Here is a 13,759-nt window from a genome sequence, read left to right as displayed (position 1 = left end):
AAACTAGCTCTGTAGAGAGCCTGGGCACCGTGAGCCGCTCTCTAGCTTGGACTCTGAGGATGATTCTTCCCCGTGTCCCAGTGCCAACCCCTTATCCACTTTGCGGTTTGATGGCTCTACTTTCTCTACATTAGGAACGTTCTTCCCCCGGGCCTCCAAAAATATATCCCCTGGTTTCAGGTACTTTTGCTCTCTCTTCACCTTCCTCCAAACTCCCTTTGTTTTGTGCTCCCACCTCTTCCCTGGGTGGGTCCTTTCTTTTGTGTTTTATCTGTACTCAGCCACTCAGAGAAGACAGTTACATCTTATTTAGTCTAGAGTGGCCTTTCTTTGTTTCAACTGGAGATTTTTTCTCCTCTTTTTTAACTTCTCTATATTATGAAAGCAATTCATATTCATTTTTTATAAGTCAAACAACAAGAGAAGCAGTCTTTAAAAGCTCATGGTATCCTCACCGTCTAAGCAACCCCATCCCACTAAGTGAACTAATGATAACCGGTTTGCTATGCAATTTTTCCTCCCATCCTTCAAAATTAGAGCATATTATTCACATTTATAGCTGTTCTTCATCTTTTTAGAATGATAGTTTTCTCTGAGGTTCTGACAAAAGCCACAGACATTCTTCCTAATGACTGCATATATGCACACACACAATTTTGCATTTGATTTCACAGGGTTCATGGACCCTAAGGTAATAACCCTGTTTCTGAGCTTGTGCCTCAGGATCAACTTTTCTTGCACACCTATCTCTAGGGCTAGTTCCACAATCCCTGAGGTCTATGACTATTCCTCTAAGAGTTGTCAAACTAATGCCTCTTTGACTTGTCCCTCCCACGAGTTCTTCTCATTGTGGGACATCTCCCTAAGGTCCGGGTTCCTGTCCGAGGAAGCCCTGTAATCTTCAACTCATTTAAGAACCGAGAAAGCAGAGCTGAATCAAATGCTAAGCTCCTAGAGTTTCCAGTAATGAAGCTCTCTGCCCACCTTCCCTCTACCTGTACTCTAACCTTCCCCTTTCCCAAATGTCATTCTACCTCCCACCAAGATAAAAACCCCTCAAATCTAAAAATAAAATTGAACTCATAGAAACAGAAAACAGATTGGTCATTGTGGGTAGTAGGCTGGGGAAAGTGAAGGTGGTCAAAGAGTACAGATTTCCAGTTATAAGATGAATAAATCCTAAGGATGTAATTTACAACATGGTAACTATAGTTAACAATACTATTTTGTGTTTTTGAAAGATGCTAATAGATCTTAAAAGTGATCAACACACACATGCAAATGGCAACTATGTTAGATGATGGGTTTATTAACTAACCTGATCGAGGTAATAATCATTTGCAATATATACATATAGCAAATCATCACATTGTACACTTTAAACTTATACAACGTTATATGTCAATTATATCTCAATTAAAACTGGAAAAAAGCAAAAAGCAAAAAAAAAACTGAAAAATAATAAATTTTAAAAAATCCCTCAGACACAAAGAGACATTAATACAAATAATTTTCACTAAGGGAAAAGCAAGATCTTTCCATCCTACAATCAAGCAGTGTTCAAGAAGGAGGAAACAGATTTCAACAACCATTACAATACAAAAAATATGTTGGATTTTTCTCCACTACATGTCAACCATTTCTCACAATAGCAATTTGTGGGTAAATAAATATATTAGTCACAATTTTTAAATCAATAAATAAAAGAATTTACTGTGCATTTGTCTACATAGTTTCATGTTCACCCATGTGCAAAAGTGTTACTCAAAGGCATTGGGTACTACAGAGAAGAATGACAGTTGATTGCCTCACAAATAGGTAACAGACATAAAATTAGATGAAGATAAACATTTCTCACTGTATAATACCAGCTTTAAGTATACCTGTGTGAACCAAAAGCTCATTGGAGAGAAGGTCTGGTAATAAACAAGCATATGTTTATCAAAGAAGTATCTATGGAATCAGCATATTTTTAAAAAGTATGATATCTATATCTGGAGGTCATAGTAAAACTGACATACCATACACTACTGACATCATGACCAGTTAATTTTTAAAATTCTGGATATATATGAGAAAGACACATAGAAATGTTCCAACTTTATGCCTTTGTAATAATCACAATCCTAGAAATTTATCTTAAAGAGGTAATTTTTACTCTGTCACATCTTATTACACTGATGTACAGTGACTGCAATGCAGCCAGTGGGGACTTGATAATGTGGGTGTATGTTTGAAACCACAATGTTGTTCATGTGAAACCTTCATAAGATTATATATCAATGAGAGTTTAATTTTTTCTAAAGTAGTTTTTAAGAAGGAAAAGATGTAGGGCCAGGAGAAACAGCCTAACATTTACTAAATGTCCACTAGGTACTGGTCCTTCTGCTAGCATTTACTACATCATCTCATTTAATCTTCATAATAATACTGCAAGATAAGTATGGCTTTTCTTCATTTATGGAGGAGCAAAATGCTGGTGTGATCATTATACGGATGGATGAAACCATCAAAATCCTTCCAGTTATAGAAAAAATCATCGAAGTGATCAGAAACAGCTAGAATGGTGGCCCAGTGTGCTTGGAAGAGAAACAAATTCCAGAATGGGGGAAGCTCACGGTATATCCTGGGGGAAAAGTTTGAGGTGGGCATATGGAGAAAGGGAGACTGGAGCAGTGGTTTTTCAGCCCTATCAGAGCCAAAGTCCCCTTTTATAATCATTATTTTATACAGTCCCTTTACCAACCCAAAGTGAAATTTACAGATAATACAACTTAATTGCATTCATTATTTTAAACCAATGTAATGGCCCAATAGTTATGTAAGAGAAAAATAAAAGGGAAGTAATTAATAGCAAAATAATGTGTATTGCTTTACACAAACCACCCTAGAAGACAGAAATCACTCCCAAAGTGTCTAAAATGCTCTGTTTGGGTAGTGCTGCCTCCAATGAGATTCAATGAACCAGAAATAAAGAAGCTGTAATGGGTTAGAAACAGGAAGGATATGAGCTGGAAGGGAAGAGTTTGATTTGGAAAAAGACCTTGTGAGTCCACCTTGATATTGTCAAATTGGTGGGCAGGTGAGGCCACTTTAGCTGAGCCCTTGGTCAGAACGGAGAGGGGCACTAATGGGGCCCACTGAGGACATGAAGACAGTGGCCCCCCAGGGGACAGATGACACATCTGAGCTGGATAAAAACCTTCACAGTCATCTGTGCCATCCTCCTCATTTCCCCAGTGAAATGAAAGAAATTACTTGTCCGAGGTCTCAAATGTGTTCTGAAAGAAAACGTTACTTCACTTCAACCAAGTGTGTGAAATAAATGGGTCAAGATGGAGTTGGAGTCATTCTGAAAGTTAGCTTTCAGGGACAGTCAGGAACTTGAAGTGATTGCTTCCTGAATAGAAGATGATAGAAGGAAGGGTAACAAAGAAAACTATGATCTGTGTATTTAATCTAGGTTGGTGATTGGCCGCCCTATCAGAGTAAAGCATTTAGGCCTTAGAGACAGAACACCTGCATGCAAGTGTCAGCTATGTTGCTTATCACCTCTGTGGCTTTAGGCAAGTCATTTAACTTCCCCAATCTTTGTTTTCCAGGTAACAAATGAGAAATTCTAATAACCTACCTCAATAGAGCTGTTGTGAAACTCCAAGAAAATGTGTGCTTGGAGGAGCCTACATAGTATTGGGAAATACTGGAGAAACATAATGCCAGAGAAATGTGCATTTCTGAAAGGGAATCCCCCAATAACTTCAGATTAATGAATGGTTAAATGATGAAGCTCCTTTGCCAAGCATTCCAAAGCACCCCTGATAAGTAAAAATGTTTTATACAGGGTTAAAGTCAGAGGATGTCTGCTCGGTAAGAAAGCTGGGTCAGTTGTTCCTAGAACTCAAGAGTTTTCCTTGGGCACTTAGGAAAGAATAAATCACCAGAAATATTTCAATACCTCCCTCCCAGGCAAAAGGTTCAGGGTATTGACAAGACACAGGGAAGTCAAAGATAGATTTCAAATGGCATTTATTCCCATTTCTATTCCTTTGTGGCACTACAGGTGCTCCTATGATTAACATGTCTTTTCACCAATGTCCTTTAAGGAACAGCGCTGGGAGATACTTTGGGTAGGAAGCACATAGCCTGAGCCTTCTGTCCAATACATTTGAAACCCAAACAGTTGCTAGAGAAAAACTTTGTTGACTTGCCAAGAATCACTGGGATAGTGTGCTTCAAACAGTATCAGGTAAGTCATAAACTCTCACAGTTGTTGAAATTAGCCTTTGCTTATTTCTTCCCTGAGGAACAGAGATCAATTGTGATTTAAATTCCTCAAGAACAAAAGCCTTCGGCTGCCCAGTCCTGCCTCTGGGGAAATCAAGTCAATGGCCAATGACCAATTTGGCTCTGAGGTTGGATCTGGACACCTCTGAGATGCATAAATAGTGAACAAAATATGCAGAAGCCATATTCTTTGATCACCTCGTCCTCTGGCAGACATCACATAAACACTTGATTCAGTGCTTAAGTAGAGACGGGTGGGAGAGGCAACCTGACTGGAATGCTGAGCTCTTTTCCTGGCTATGTAGGTGGTGGTGTGCTGCGGACCAGCAGCTGAAATGTTCCAAAACTCATGTCTCTGTCTTAAAAACGGAGACACTAGTTTGGAGCAGCCCAACTCTACAGAGATCTTCCAAAGAATAGTAAGTTAGAGACATCTATAAAGTGGACCAATTCTGCAGTCAGGATTAAAAAGCTGAGAAGCATAGTGTTCTCAGCCTACCTGACACAGAAAACTCACTGGGCCTCCTCCAGTGTGACCTGGGACTGCAGCTATATTCCTTCAAGAGCAACTGAGGTTACCTTTGAACTCCACAGTTGGCATTCCTGTTACTTCAGACACAATATCACTGTTTCTTACCTCAGTGACCTGTTGTAAAGGATTCATCCAAGCCATGGGTATATTTTTTGTATCTTTATAACTTCCCCTTTCAGACAATTCTGCTACCAAAGGCATCTGCCTATTTTCTCCTAGTGGTGTTTCTCCATCTGCCAACAGTGATTTCCTTTTGAAACACACACACACACACACACACACACACACACACACACACACACACACAAACAAATAAATAATAAAACCCTGGGGAAGAGTCACTTTGTCCTGGAGGAGTGGTATTGGGTTAATGTGAATGTAAGGTTGAAGGCACTGGGGAGAGGGGTGAGCACGTCAGACACTGCTGACGTGCCAAAGTCCCCGGCTGCTGCCCCCTCCCAACCTGAAAAATGTGCTTTGGGCTAGCCAATCCCCTCACCTCTGTAAATCTAAGCTCTGCCTCCCCATACCTTCTTTAAAAACTTGCTCCCTGTCTACTTACGGGCGACTTTCCCAGCCTCTATTTCTGTAGACTGAGAAACCTCACCAGGGAATTGCGTTCAAATAAACTACCTGGCCCTTTGTTGCCTCTTTTCGCCTGCTTATTTCGGCTAGAATTTATCTTACAGTGACTACATTCACAACTTCTAAATCCTAGGGAGAGAACTAAGTTAAATCAGGATGTCACTGTAATAAGTTACTTGAAGGTAAAATAAAAGAGATACATGTGTGTGGTATTTACTGAGGGCTTAGCAGAGTGCTTGGCACATAGTAAAAGAACCAGAAACTAGAACTATCACGGTATAATCACAAGCTCAGCTGGCTGGAAGACAGGGTTTAAAACCTCTGACTCTTATGGGCATAGCTGCTGGACTGCAAGGACGTCCAGTTGAGAGAGAGCAATAGATGGGCCACATTATGTCACCAACAACATAAAAACCATGAATGGTAGAACAATAGTAGTGTCCTAATTTTTGAAGTTCAGCATATTCTCTGGTCATAATACTGTTAAACGGACAGTGGTATAATGCATCTCTCTTGAACCATACACATGACTTCCTCTAAGTAATCAAGTACTTTCATTGTAAAGAATGCAATGAAAATAATACCCTCCACATCATCAAATTGTGAGTCATATAATATAAAGGTACTTAGAGATGACCCCATCCAACCCCATTTGTTGGATGAGGGTGAGGATGAGGAAAATGAAAGGTGGGGTGATAGTGTTGACAGAAGAGTTGCCGTAGGTGCAATGGCCAGCTAGTGGCAGAGCTGGACTTCCTGATTCTAACATTTCACTGTGCTACATTTCTCACCGACATTCCCACAGTCTTCACTGCTCACCTCCATAACCCATCTCTTAAACCCAATAGCAAATCCAGCCTCTCTCTTCCCCTCTGGAAGGCACTCCTTTTTGAGATGCCACGCCTTTGGAAACTTCTAATCCTTGTTAGCTGCTGCCACCTAGGGAATTTAAGTGAGTTCTCCTCCTTGGACTGTTGCCTTGGGACAGCAGCTGTGTATCTCCACCCTGCTCAGTGCCTCCTTAATGAATGAATCATCCTTAAGGCTCAGCTCACCAACTAGCAGAACTAGATATTCCAATAATACCCACCTGACCCTTGTTGATGAAGACATCCTTTTGTTTGTTCTTTGAAATATTGTTATGGAAATATATTCAAACTCTGAGGTTTAAAAATATTGCTCCAGAGAGAATTGACTAATAGCTGGGATCCAGCTTGATGTCTTCACTGGTAAGAAGGGACTCATCTGCTTCATTCCCAACATTGCAGATAAGAGAATAACAGATCAATTGACTTAGGTTCAATGTGTCAGGACCTATTTACTCAAGTTCAATGTTAACCATGCTTCTGCTTTCCCCTCATCACTCTCCACTTCATATTTTTATAGCCAGATGCTAGTTGACAAGAAAAAGACCATTCACTCCCTCAGCCTTGATTACTTGAAGCCATTCATGGAGCCAGAAACACTCATGCTCTAAATCTCTAGTGATTAGCATCAACCGGTTATAGAGATGATGAAAGAGGCTTCTGACAAACAATAACAGCCCAGGTTGACTTCTTGTGCAATTAAAACCCTACTCCAGGAATTTCTAATTCAGGAATAGAATAAATGCACATCATCATAGTCGATTATTTTACTAAGCAAGGAAAGTTAGAAAGCTTCCTATTTCATCATATCAGCATTTTTTTCCAGCTGCATCATTATACCATGCTACATAAAGATATGATTGTTTCCCTTTTTGCTATTATTTGAGATTTTTAAAGGATCTTCTGAATAATCTTATATCCCTGAGTTTTTCTGCATAGATTTAATATTCTTATGATGCACAGGATAGGATAGTGGCTTAAATACTTGAACTTAGAGACAGATTTAGATTAGAATCTCAGATCTACCATTTGCTAGTGGGGTGACCTTGTGCAGTTCCTTAACATTCCTAAGCATCGGGTGCCATCTCTGAAATGGTGGTAGTAATTCAGCAGTAATTCTTAAGTCATTAATTCTTCAGTGTAGAGTTGTTATGAGAACTGAAGATAATGAAGGCTTGGCCTTCATTGCTTGGCCTATAGTAAGTAATTAATAAAAGTTACCTGCCATCATCATCATCATTCGCATAGTCTTTGCCAATAAAAAGATCCTCAATTACATGGAGAGGCTAAGAAATAGGGAGAGGGATCTCAGGTAGTTTAGGTAAAGTAGATAGTGGCATTCTAGCCAGGACTGAAATTATGCTAAATTTTAACTCAGAATGTCTGAGCTCAAATCCCAGCTCTGCATAACTGTTAAATACAAGGTACTTAGCTTCTTTGGTCCTTGGTTTTCTTATGCATAAGATGGAAATACTAATATCAAATTTTCATGCTGGTGCAAAGATTAAATGAGATAATGGATCAAGCCCAGTACCTGGCCCATGGTGGAGGGGGGGGCGACTGTTCCTTCCTTTACCCTATATCTGCCCTTGGTCTTACTCCTGCTTATGACTCATTTTCTGCAGGTGAGGTGTGTGTGGCAAACCCTCATTGAGGATGCTCTGGGAGAACCTGGCTTCATGCTTTGGATCTTTTTACCCCATAACCCCATATATAAAGAAGGCCCTCGGAGATTCTCTTCTAAGTATATGGGAGAAAAGAGCAGGTTAGAGTGTCTGGAAGACCTTGGGTGAGGCAGGCCCTGGGAACATGAGAAGTACCAGCAAATTCTGCTACTGCCCATGAGGCACAGAGTTGTGCAGGTGGCCAGGAGAGGACAGGGGATGGTTGGAAGACTGGGACCTGGGGTTACCTGTGATCAGTGTCCATGGTTTGGTGACTCTTATCCTCCTAGCTTTTGGCAGCCTAGGCTAATATACCACTATTAATGAAATTTAAAAGCTCTGAAATATAGGCAGTATTTTCTCCCCAGGTGTATTTTGAAAAGATGACACAGTTTGGACACAACATATTTTCCAACCTGAAGCAATATTTAGACAGTGTAAATCAGTAAAGCATGTCAGTGTGTGTGCGCATGTGTGTGTGTGTATGTGTGCACGCATACAGTGCTCTTCTGCATGAGTCACAACACATTCACACCTATAAGTTAGTTATCTTAAAGTGAACAGTTACTTGTTTGGAATATCAGACTCCAGAACTCTTCACAGCTAGTCTAGTGCACCTCCAGTTTTGTAGAGATTAAGATCAGGTCAACACACACATTATGACTTAAATAGCTAGGTCATTTGCCCTCCCAGCACCTAGCACAATATATATTATGGACTGAATCATGTTCCCTCACCCCTGCCCCCCAAATATGTATATTGAAGCCCTAACCACCAGGTAATGGTATTTGGAATAGAGCCTTTAGGGAAATAATTAAGGTTAATGGAGGTCATAAGGATGGAACCTTAATCCAATAGGACTGGTGTCCTTATAAGAAGAGGAAGAGACAAGAGATCTCCCTCCTTACATACACAAAGGAAAGGCCATGTGAGTGAAAGCAGCCTTCTTCAAGCCAGGCAGAGAGGCCTCATCAGAGACCTTGTTGGTGCCCTTGTCTTGGACTTCTAGCATCCAGAACTGTGAGAAAATAAATTTCTGTTTAAGCTACGCCGTCTGTGGCATTTTGTATGGCAGCCTGAGCAGACCCACTGTGGATAAAATGAAGGTTCCTGAGGCCACGATTCTCACCTGGCCTTGATTGGCTGGCTCACTACACATGTGTGGGCAATGCATTATTGCTGACTCTATGTAGAGAACTCTGCCCACTGCTCTGGGCCACACGGTGCAGGGCTGCAAGGTTGCAGGAGAGCAGAGCAGAGGCTGGAGTGGTGGCAGCACCGAGGCCCAGAGGATGGCTGTGCAGGCAGAGAGGCCCAGAGGTAGAGACCAGCTTGCCTGCATGCAGACTCACTCTGGATGAACAAGATTTTAGTGACTGACCTGACACTATGGAAATAAAGTTGGGTATAACCCTTTCACACCAAGAATGTCCTACTGTCATTTATTTGGTTACATTGAATCCATAGTGAACTTGCCTGGGGCTGAAAACCATTGGCAAGACACCCACACAGAAATTAAAACTTCTTAACAAAATTCATACAACCAGACTATAATACAGTCTAAATTCTAAAGAAGGAAGGAGGACAGAAACTAATATATATTGAGATCCAGCATAAATGCGAGCTCTGTGTCAGCCACTTCTCAAAGAAATTCACCCATCTTCTTATCTAGTAAGCATCCATCCAGACACCCTGCCTGAAGCATTTTCCCTGTGCTGCCCCACCCCCAACCTACCCTAGAACTTTCCCAGTGGCTTGCTGTCAGTGACTTCATGGGTGTGTGAGCTTGACATCAGCTTTTTACTAGCTGGGATGAAGTTAGGCAGCACACGGCTCTCCTGCCCCCCAGGTATGGCTCCTAGACTTTCCTGTAAGTGTGGGCTAGTACCAAGGGTAAAACCTGCATTGGATTTTATGGCCTTCAATCCATTTGGATCAACAAAATGTAGTGAGAAAACCAGGCTTCCTGTAAGGAATGAGCCAAAACTGGTGTCAGGTTTTCATCATGAGCCTTGTGATAACAGACATCAGCCCACCTGCACAAACACATCCACAACAACCGACGACTTTAAAAAAATAAATATTCAATACAGATTTGTAAGGGAGGGAAGGCTGTTGTTTCTGAACTTGGAGGCAGCCAATGAGAATCTTTCCAGCTTTGCTCATGGAAGCACTGCACCTGGGTGAGAGCCTCCAGCGTGCAACCTCACGTCCCATGCGGAGCTCGAGGGGGTTGCCAGCCTGGAACCTTAAGGATGATTCACCAGTTCCTAGACGTGAGGCTTTGAGCAAGTTACTTAATCTCTTCCTGACTCAGTTTTCTCCTCTAAAATTGATGATTAAGATACCATTGTGAGCACAGAGGACTTTCCACAGTGCCTACCAGAGAGGCGTTCCGTAAGTGTTAGCTAGTAGCTGTATTTCCATCAAGATGGAAGCAAAGTGATAAAAAGCCTAACCTTTTCTTTCCTTTTCTTAAAATTTTTTTATTAAGGTATGACTGATACACACTTTTATGAAGGTTTCACATGAAAAAGCAATGTGGTTACTACATTTACCCATATTACCAGATCCCCACCCATATCCCAATGCAGTCACTGTACACCAGTGTAGTAAGATCAAACCCTAACCTTTTCTAGAAAAAATTCTTATAAGATTTTTTTTTCCTGCAACCTTTTTTGTTGGTTTATTGTAAAAACATGGAAAGTGCATGTGGCAGAATTGTATTTGAAGATGATAATCAACATTTGTTTCCATGTTTCCTTAAAAGAACCCCTCCCTTCCCTCATTTGGTTGGAGGTTCTCACTGAGCAGGTGAGGGTGGGACTGGAGAAGAGACCTCTTTGGGACTAGAGACAAAGTTTAAATTTGTAAATATTAGACCAGAACAAGAAGTCCATGAATAAACAATAGATTTGGAAAACAGCAAGATGCTATAAGAGGTGGTTTGCTTACCTTAAAGGAGCAAAAGATGTTTTCGTAGAAACACAAATAGCATGAGGCTCTGTGTTCTGCACACTCCCCGCCCAGGCCCCAGCCAGTCTCAGGTCGGGGAGATGGCAGAAACCCACAGGAGGGGTTTTGGGTGGAGCTCAGGAGGGCAGCAAGTTTTATGCAGCAACCCCAAATGGAACATAGGGGAGGGCTGCAGCTGTGTGCAGGAAGCTGGGGCTGAGATGGCCTCACAGAGTTCCCTGCTTCCCTGTGGCTCGTGGAGCAGCCAGGTATTCGCCAGAAGGGCTTAGAAGTCCTGAGAGAGAAAACTCAGCCCAGAGAAGCTTTGGACCTATAAGGAAGTTTCAGCATCCGTCTGGTCATCCAATGCCCTTGGAGGCATATTAGAAAGGACAATGTCAGTGACAAAATTGTGGGGACCTCATGCCTTCCTTGCCCCCCTTCTAATCCAGTGCTGCCAGGAAACCTTACTGGAATTTATCTAAAGTGTTGCATAAGGTGGGGTCCTGAGTTGCCTGAGGAGTGCAGGTTGTTCACTGTACAGAGTAACCCCTCCCAGGGGACAGGTGTGGGCCCACATCTGGCTTGTGCTTGGCCATCACCTGTGTGCTGGTGCAGGCTGCATATTTTTTACAGTTTGCACACTGATGTCATGGGCTAGTGGTAGCTTGAATGAGCAAACCTCTATTTGACAGATATCTCTCTGTTTGTATCATAGTTAGTACTTCTTCCAGTCTTTTCTTTGTGTAGTATTTCATAATTAATATCACACAGAATATGCTCTTTGGTATCATGCATTTTCTACTTAAAATTGCATCACAGAGGAAATCACATAGACAGTGGATCTCAACCTTGTCTGCATTTTTTAAATGTCTGAAGTGCTTACACAAGTGCCAGTCCCCAGTGCCACACCCCAGACCAGTGGAATCAGAAACTTCATATGCCACCAGATGCCAGAACACAAACTCAAAGCACAGTGTATTTAGAGCAGAGATGCCTGAGGACTGAATCTTAGAGAACTCTTTACTTTTCAAATGCTAATGTGGTATGAATCATCTGGAGATGTTAAAATGCAGATTCTGATTCAGCAAAGCTGGGGTGAAGCTTGAGATTCTTCATTTCTCACAGGTGATCCACTGCCCAGTATGCATTTTGAGTTCCACATGCTTAGAGGTCAGGAAGAAGAAGAACCAGAAAAATAATTTATATTTTAAGCATTTTTCCCAAGTTATTAGAAACTGTTTTTAACTCTTATTTTTAATATTTATATATTTCATAGAATGATTAGGCCATGTATTTTTCTTAACCATTCCCTATTGTTTGTTGTTCAAATTGTCTTCATTTTTGTTATTATAACCAACACAGCAATAAACTTTGTGCATACGTTACTGTCCCCAACTTTTAAGTGAGAAACTAATAGAGGAAAATGATGAAGGAAAATGGCCCTAGTGAAGCACAACCATCCAAGACACAGGTGCCCTCCCAGTAGAGTCAGTGTTACTGTGTGTCCTCAGACAAGTTGAGTAATGTGGCTTTGCCTCAGTTTTCTCTGACATAAAATGGGACTTCTCTTTTTTTAAGTCCTTAGAATAAAAGGAGTTCGTAAGATGATCTGCAACTCAGAACTTCCTTCTGTGGAGCCACTGTGTTATTATATTTGTCACCACTCAGAGACAATGACCAGATATGCCAGTTGCCATCCCTGGGGTCACCCTACCGCCAAAGCCTACCAGATACAGAATCGCTGGTGCCACAATAAACTGGATTTGAATAAACATTGGGGCTTGGCCCACTCTTGACTGTTTGGGTTTCAGCGCCAGGGGTAGGAGGTCTGAAAGACATGAAAAGAAACAGCTGAATTCTAAGACACTCCTTCAGATAAAGTTTCCTTTAAAACATTTGTACTGTTCTTCATCAATATTTATAAAGTGATGACTAGATACAGATATATTTCCCTTTGGCTATGTTAGAACATACCCATAATACCTGATTAAAACAAAAATGTTGTTTGTTGTGGAGAGGGGGACACTCTAAAAGGCAAACTTCTTTGAAAATGAACCAAGTCAGCCCCACAAAGCAAAAAATTAAAATCAAAATCAGTTATATGAGCACAAAAAGATGAATGCAAATTTTTTAAGGGCAACATGGTAGAAAAATCATGGGATTTGGGGTCCTGCATTTGATCCTCAGATTGGCCTCCTGCTGGCAGAGATTTAGAGCAAGTTAATTAACCACTGTGAACTCCACTTTCTTCTCCAGAAGGCACTATGGAAGTTATTATAAATGCAGAGAAAAATACAGCTTTTCTAAAAGGAGTTCGTTTACTGGTCTTTCAAGTAGCTAGAACATTAGTAAATACTTGCCAAGACATTAAAGATTGAGGCACTTTAGGGTTTCATCCTGTATTTTTGGTCTAAACTTTGCAAAACACCAGAAAGGACACCCAGCTTCCAAAAAATCCCTCAGTAGGTGCCACTTGGAACCTGGAATTTCCAAATCCCTCGTCTTTTGGGTTAGGATTCTCTTTCCTTGCTTGTTTTAGAATTGCCTGGGAAGAGTTTTTTAAATACCAGTGTCCAGGCAGCACCCTTGACCAACTCAGACCATGCTCCGGTAATGTTTAGAGCTCCCAAGTGATTCTGTCATACAGCTTGGGCCCAGAACTACTGAGTTACAGTGCTAAGATCACCCACTGAAAATCAGTGTGGGTAAAACTGTAAGTCATTTTCCTTCTGACCCCAGTTTCAAAAAAACTTACCACATTAACTCACCAGTCCCTCAGCTGTGTACTGCAGAAGGGACATAAAGAGCTGATTCTGGACATCCAAATGATACACGAGAGAGAAAACCCAAAGCACCACAGAAGCACTAGC

This window comes from Manis javanica, chromosome 3, assembly GCF_040802235.1.
Source record: "Manis javanica isolate MJ-LG chromosome 3, MJ_LKY, whole genome shotgun sequence".
NCBI classification, from domain to species: Eukaryota; Metazoa; Chordata; class Mammalia; order Pholidota; family Manidae; genus Manis; species Manis javanica.
Note: the sequence above shows the minus strand (reverse complement) of the source record.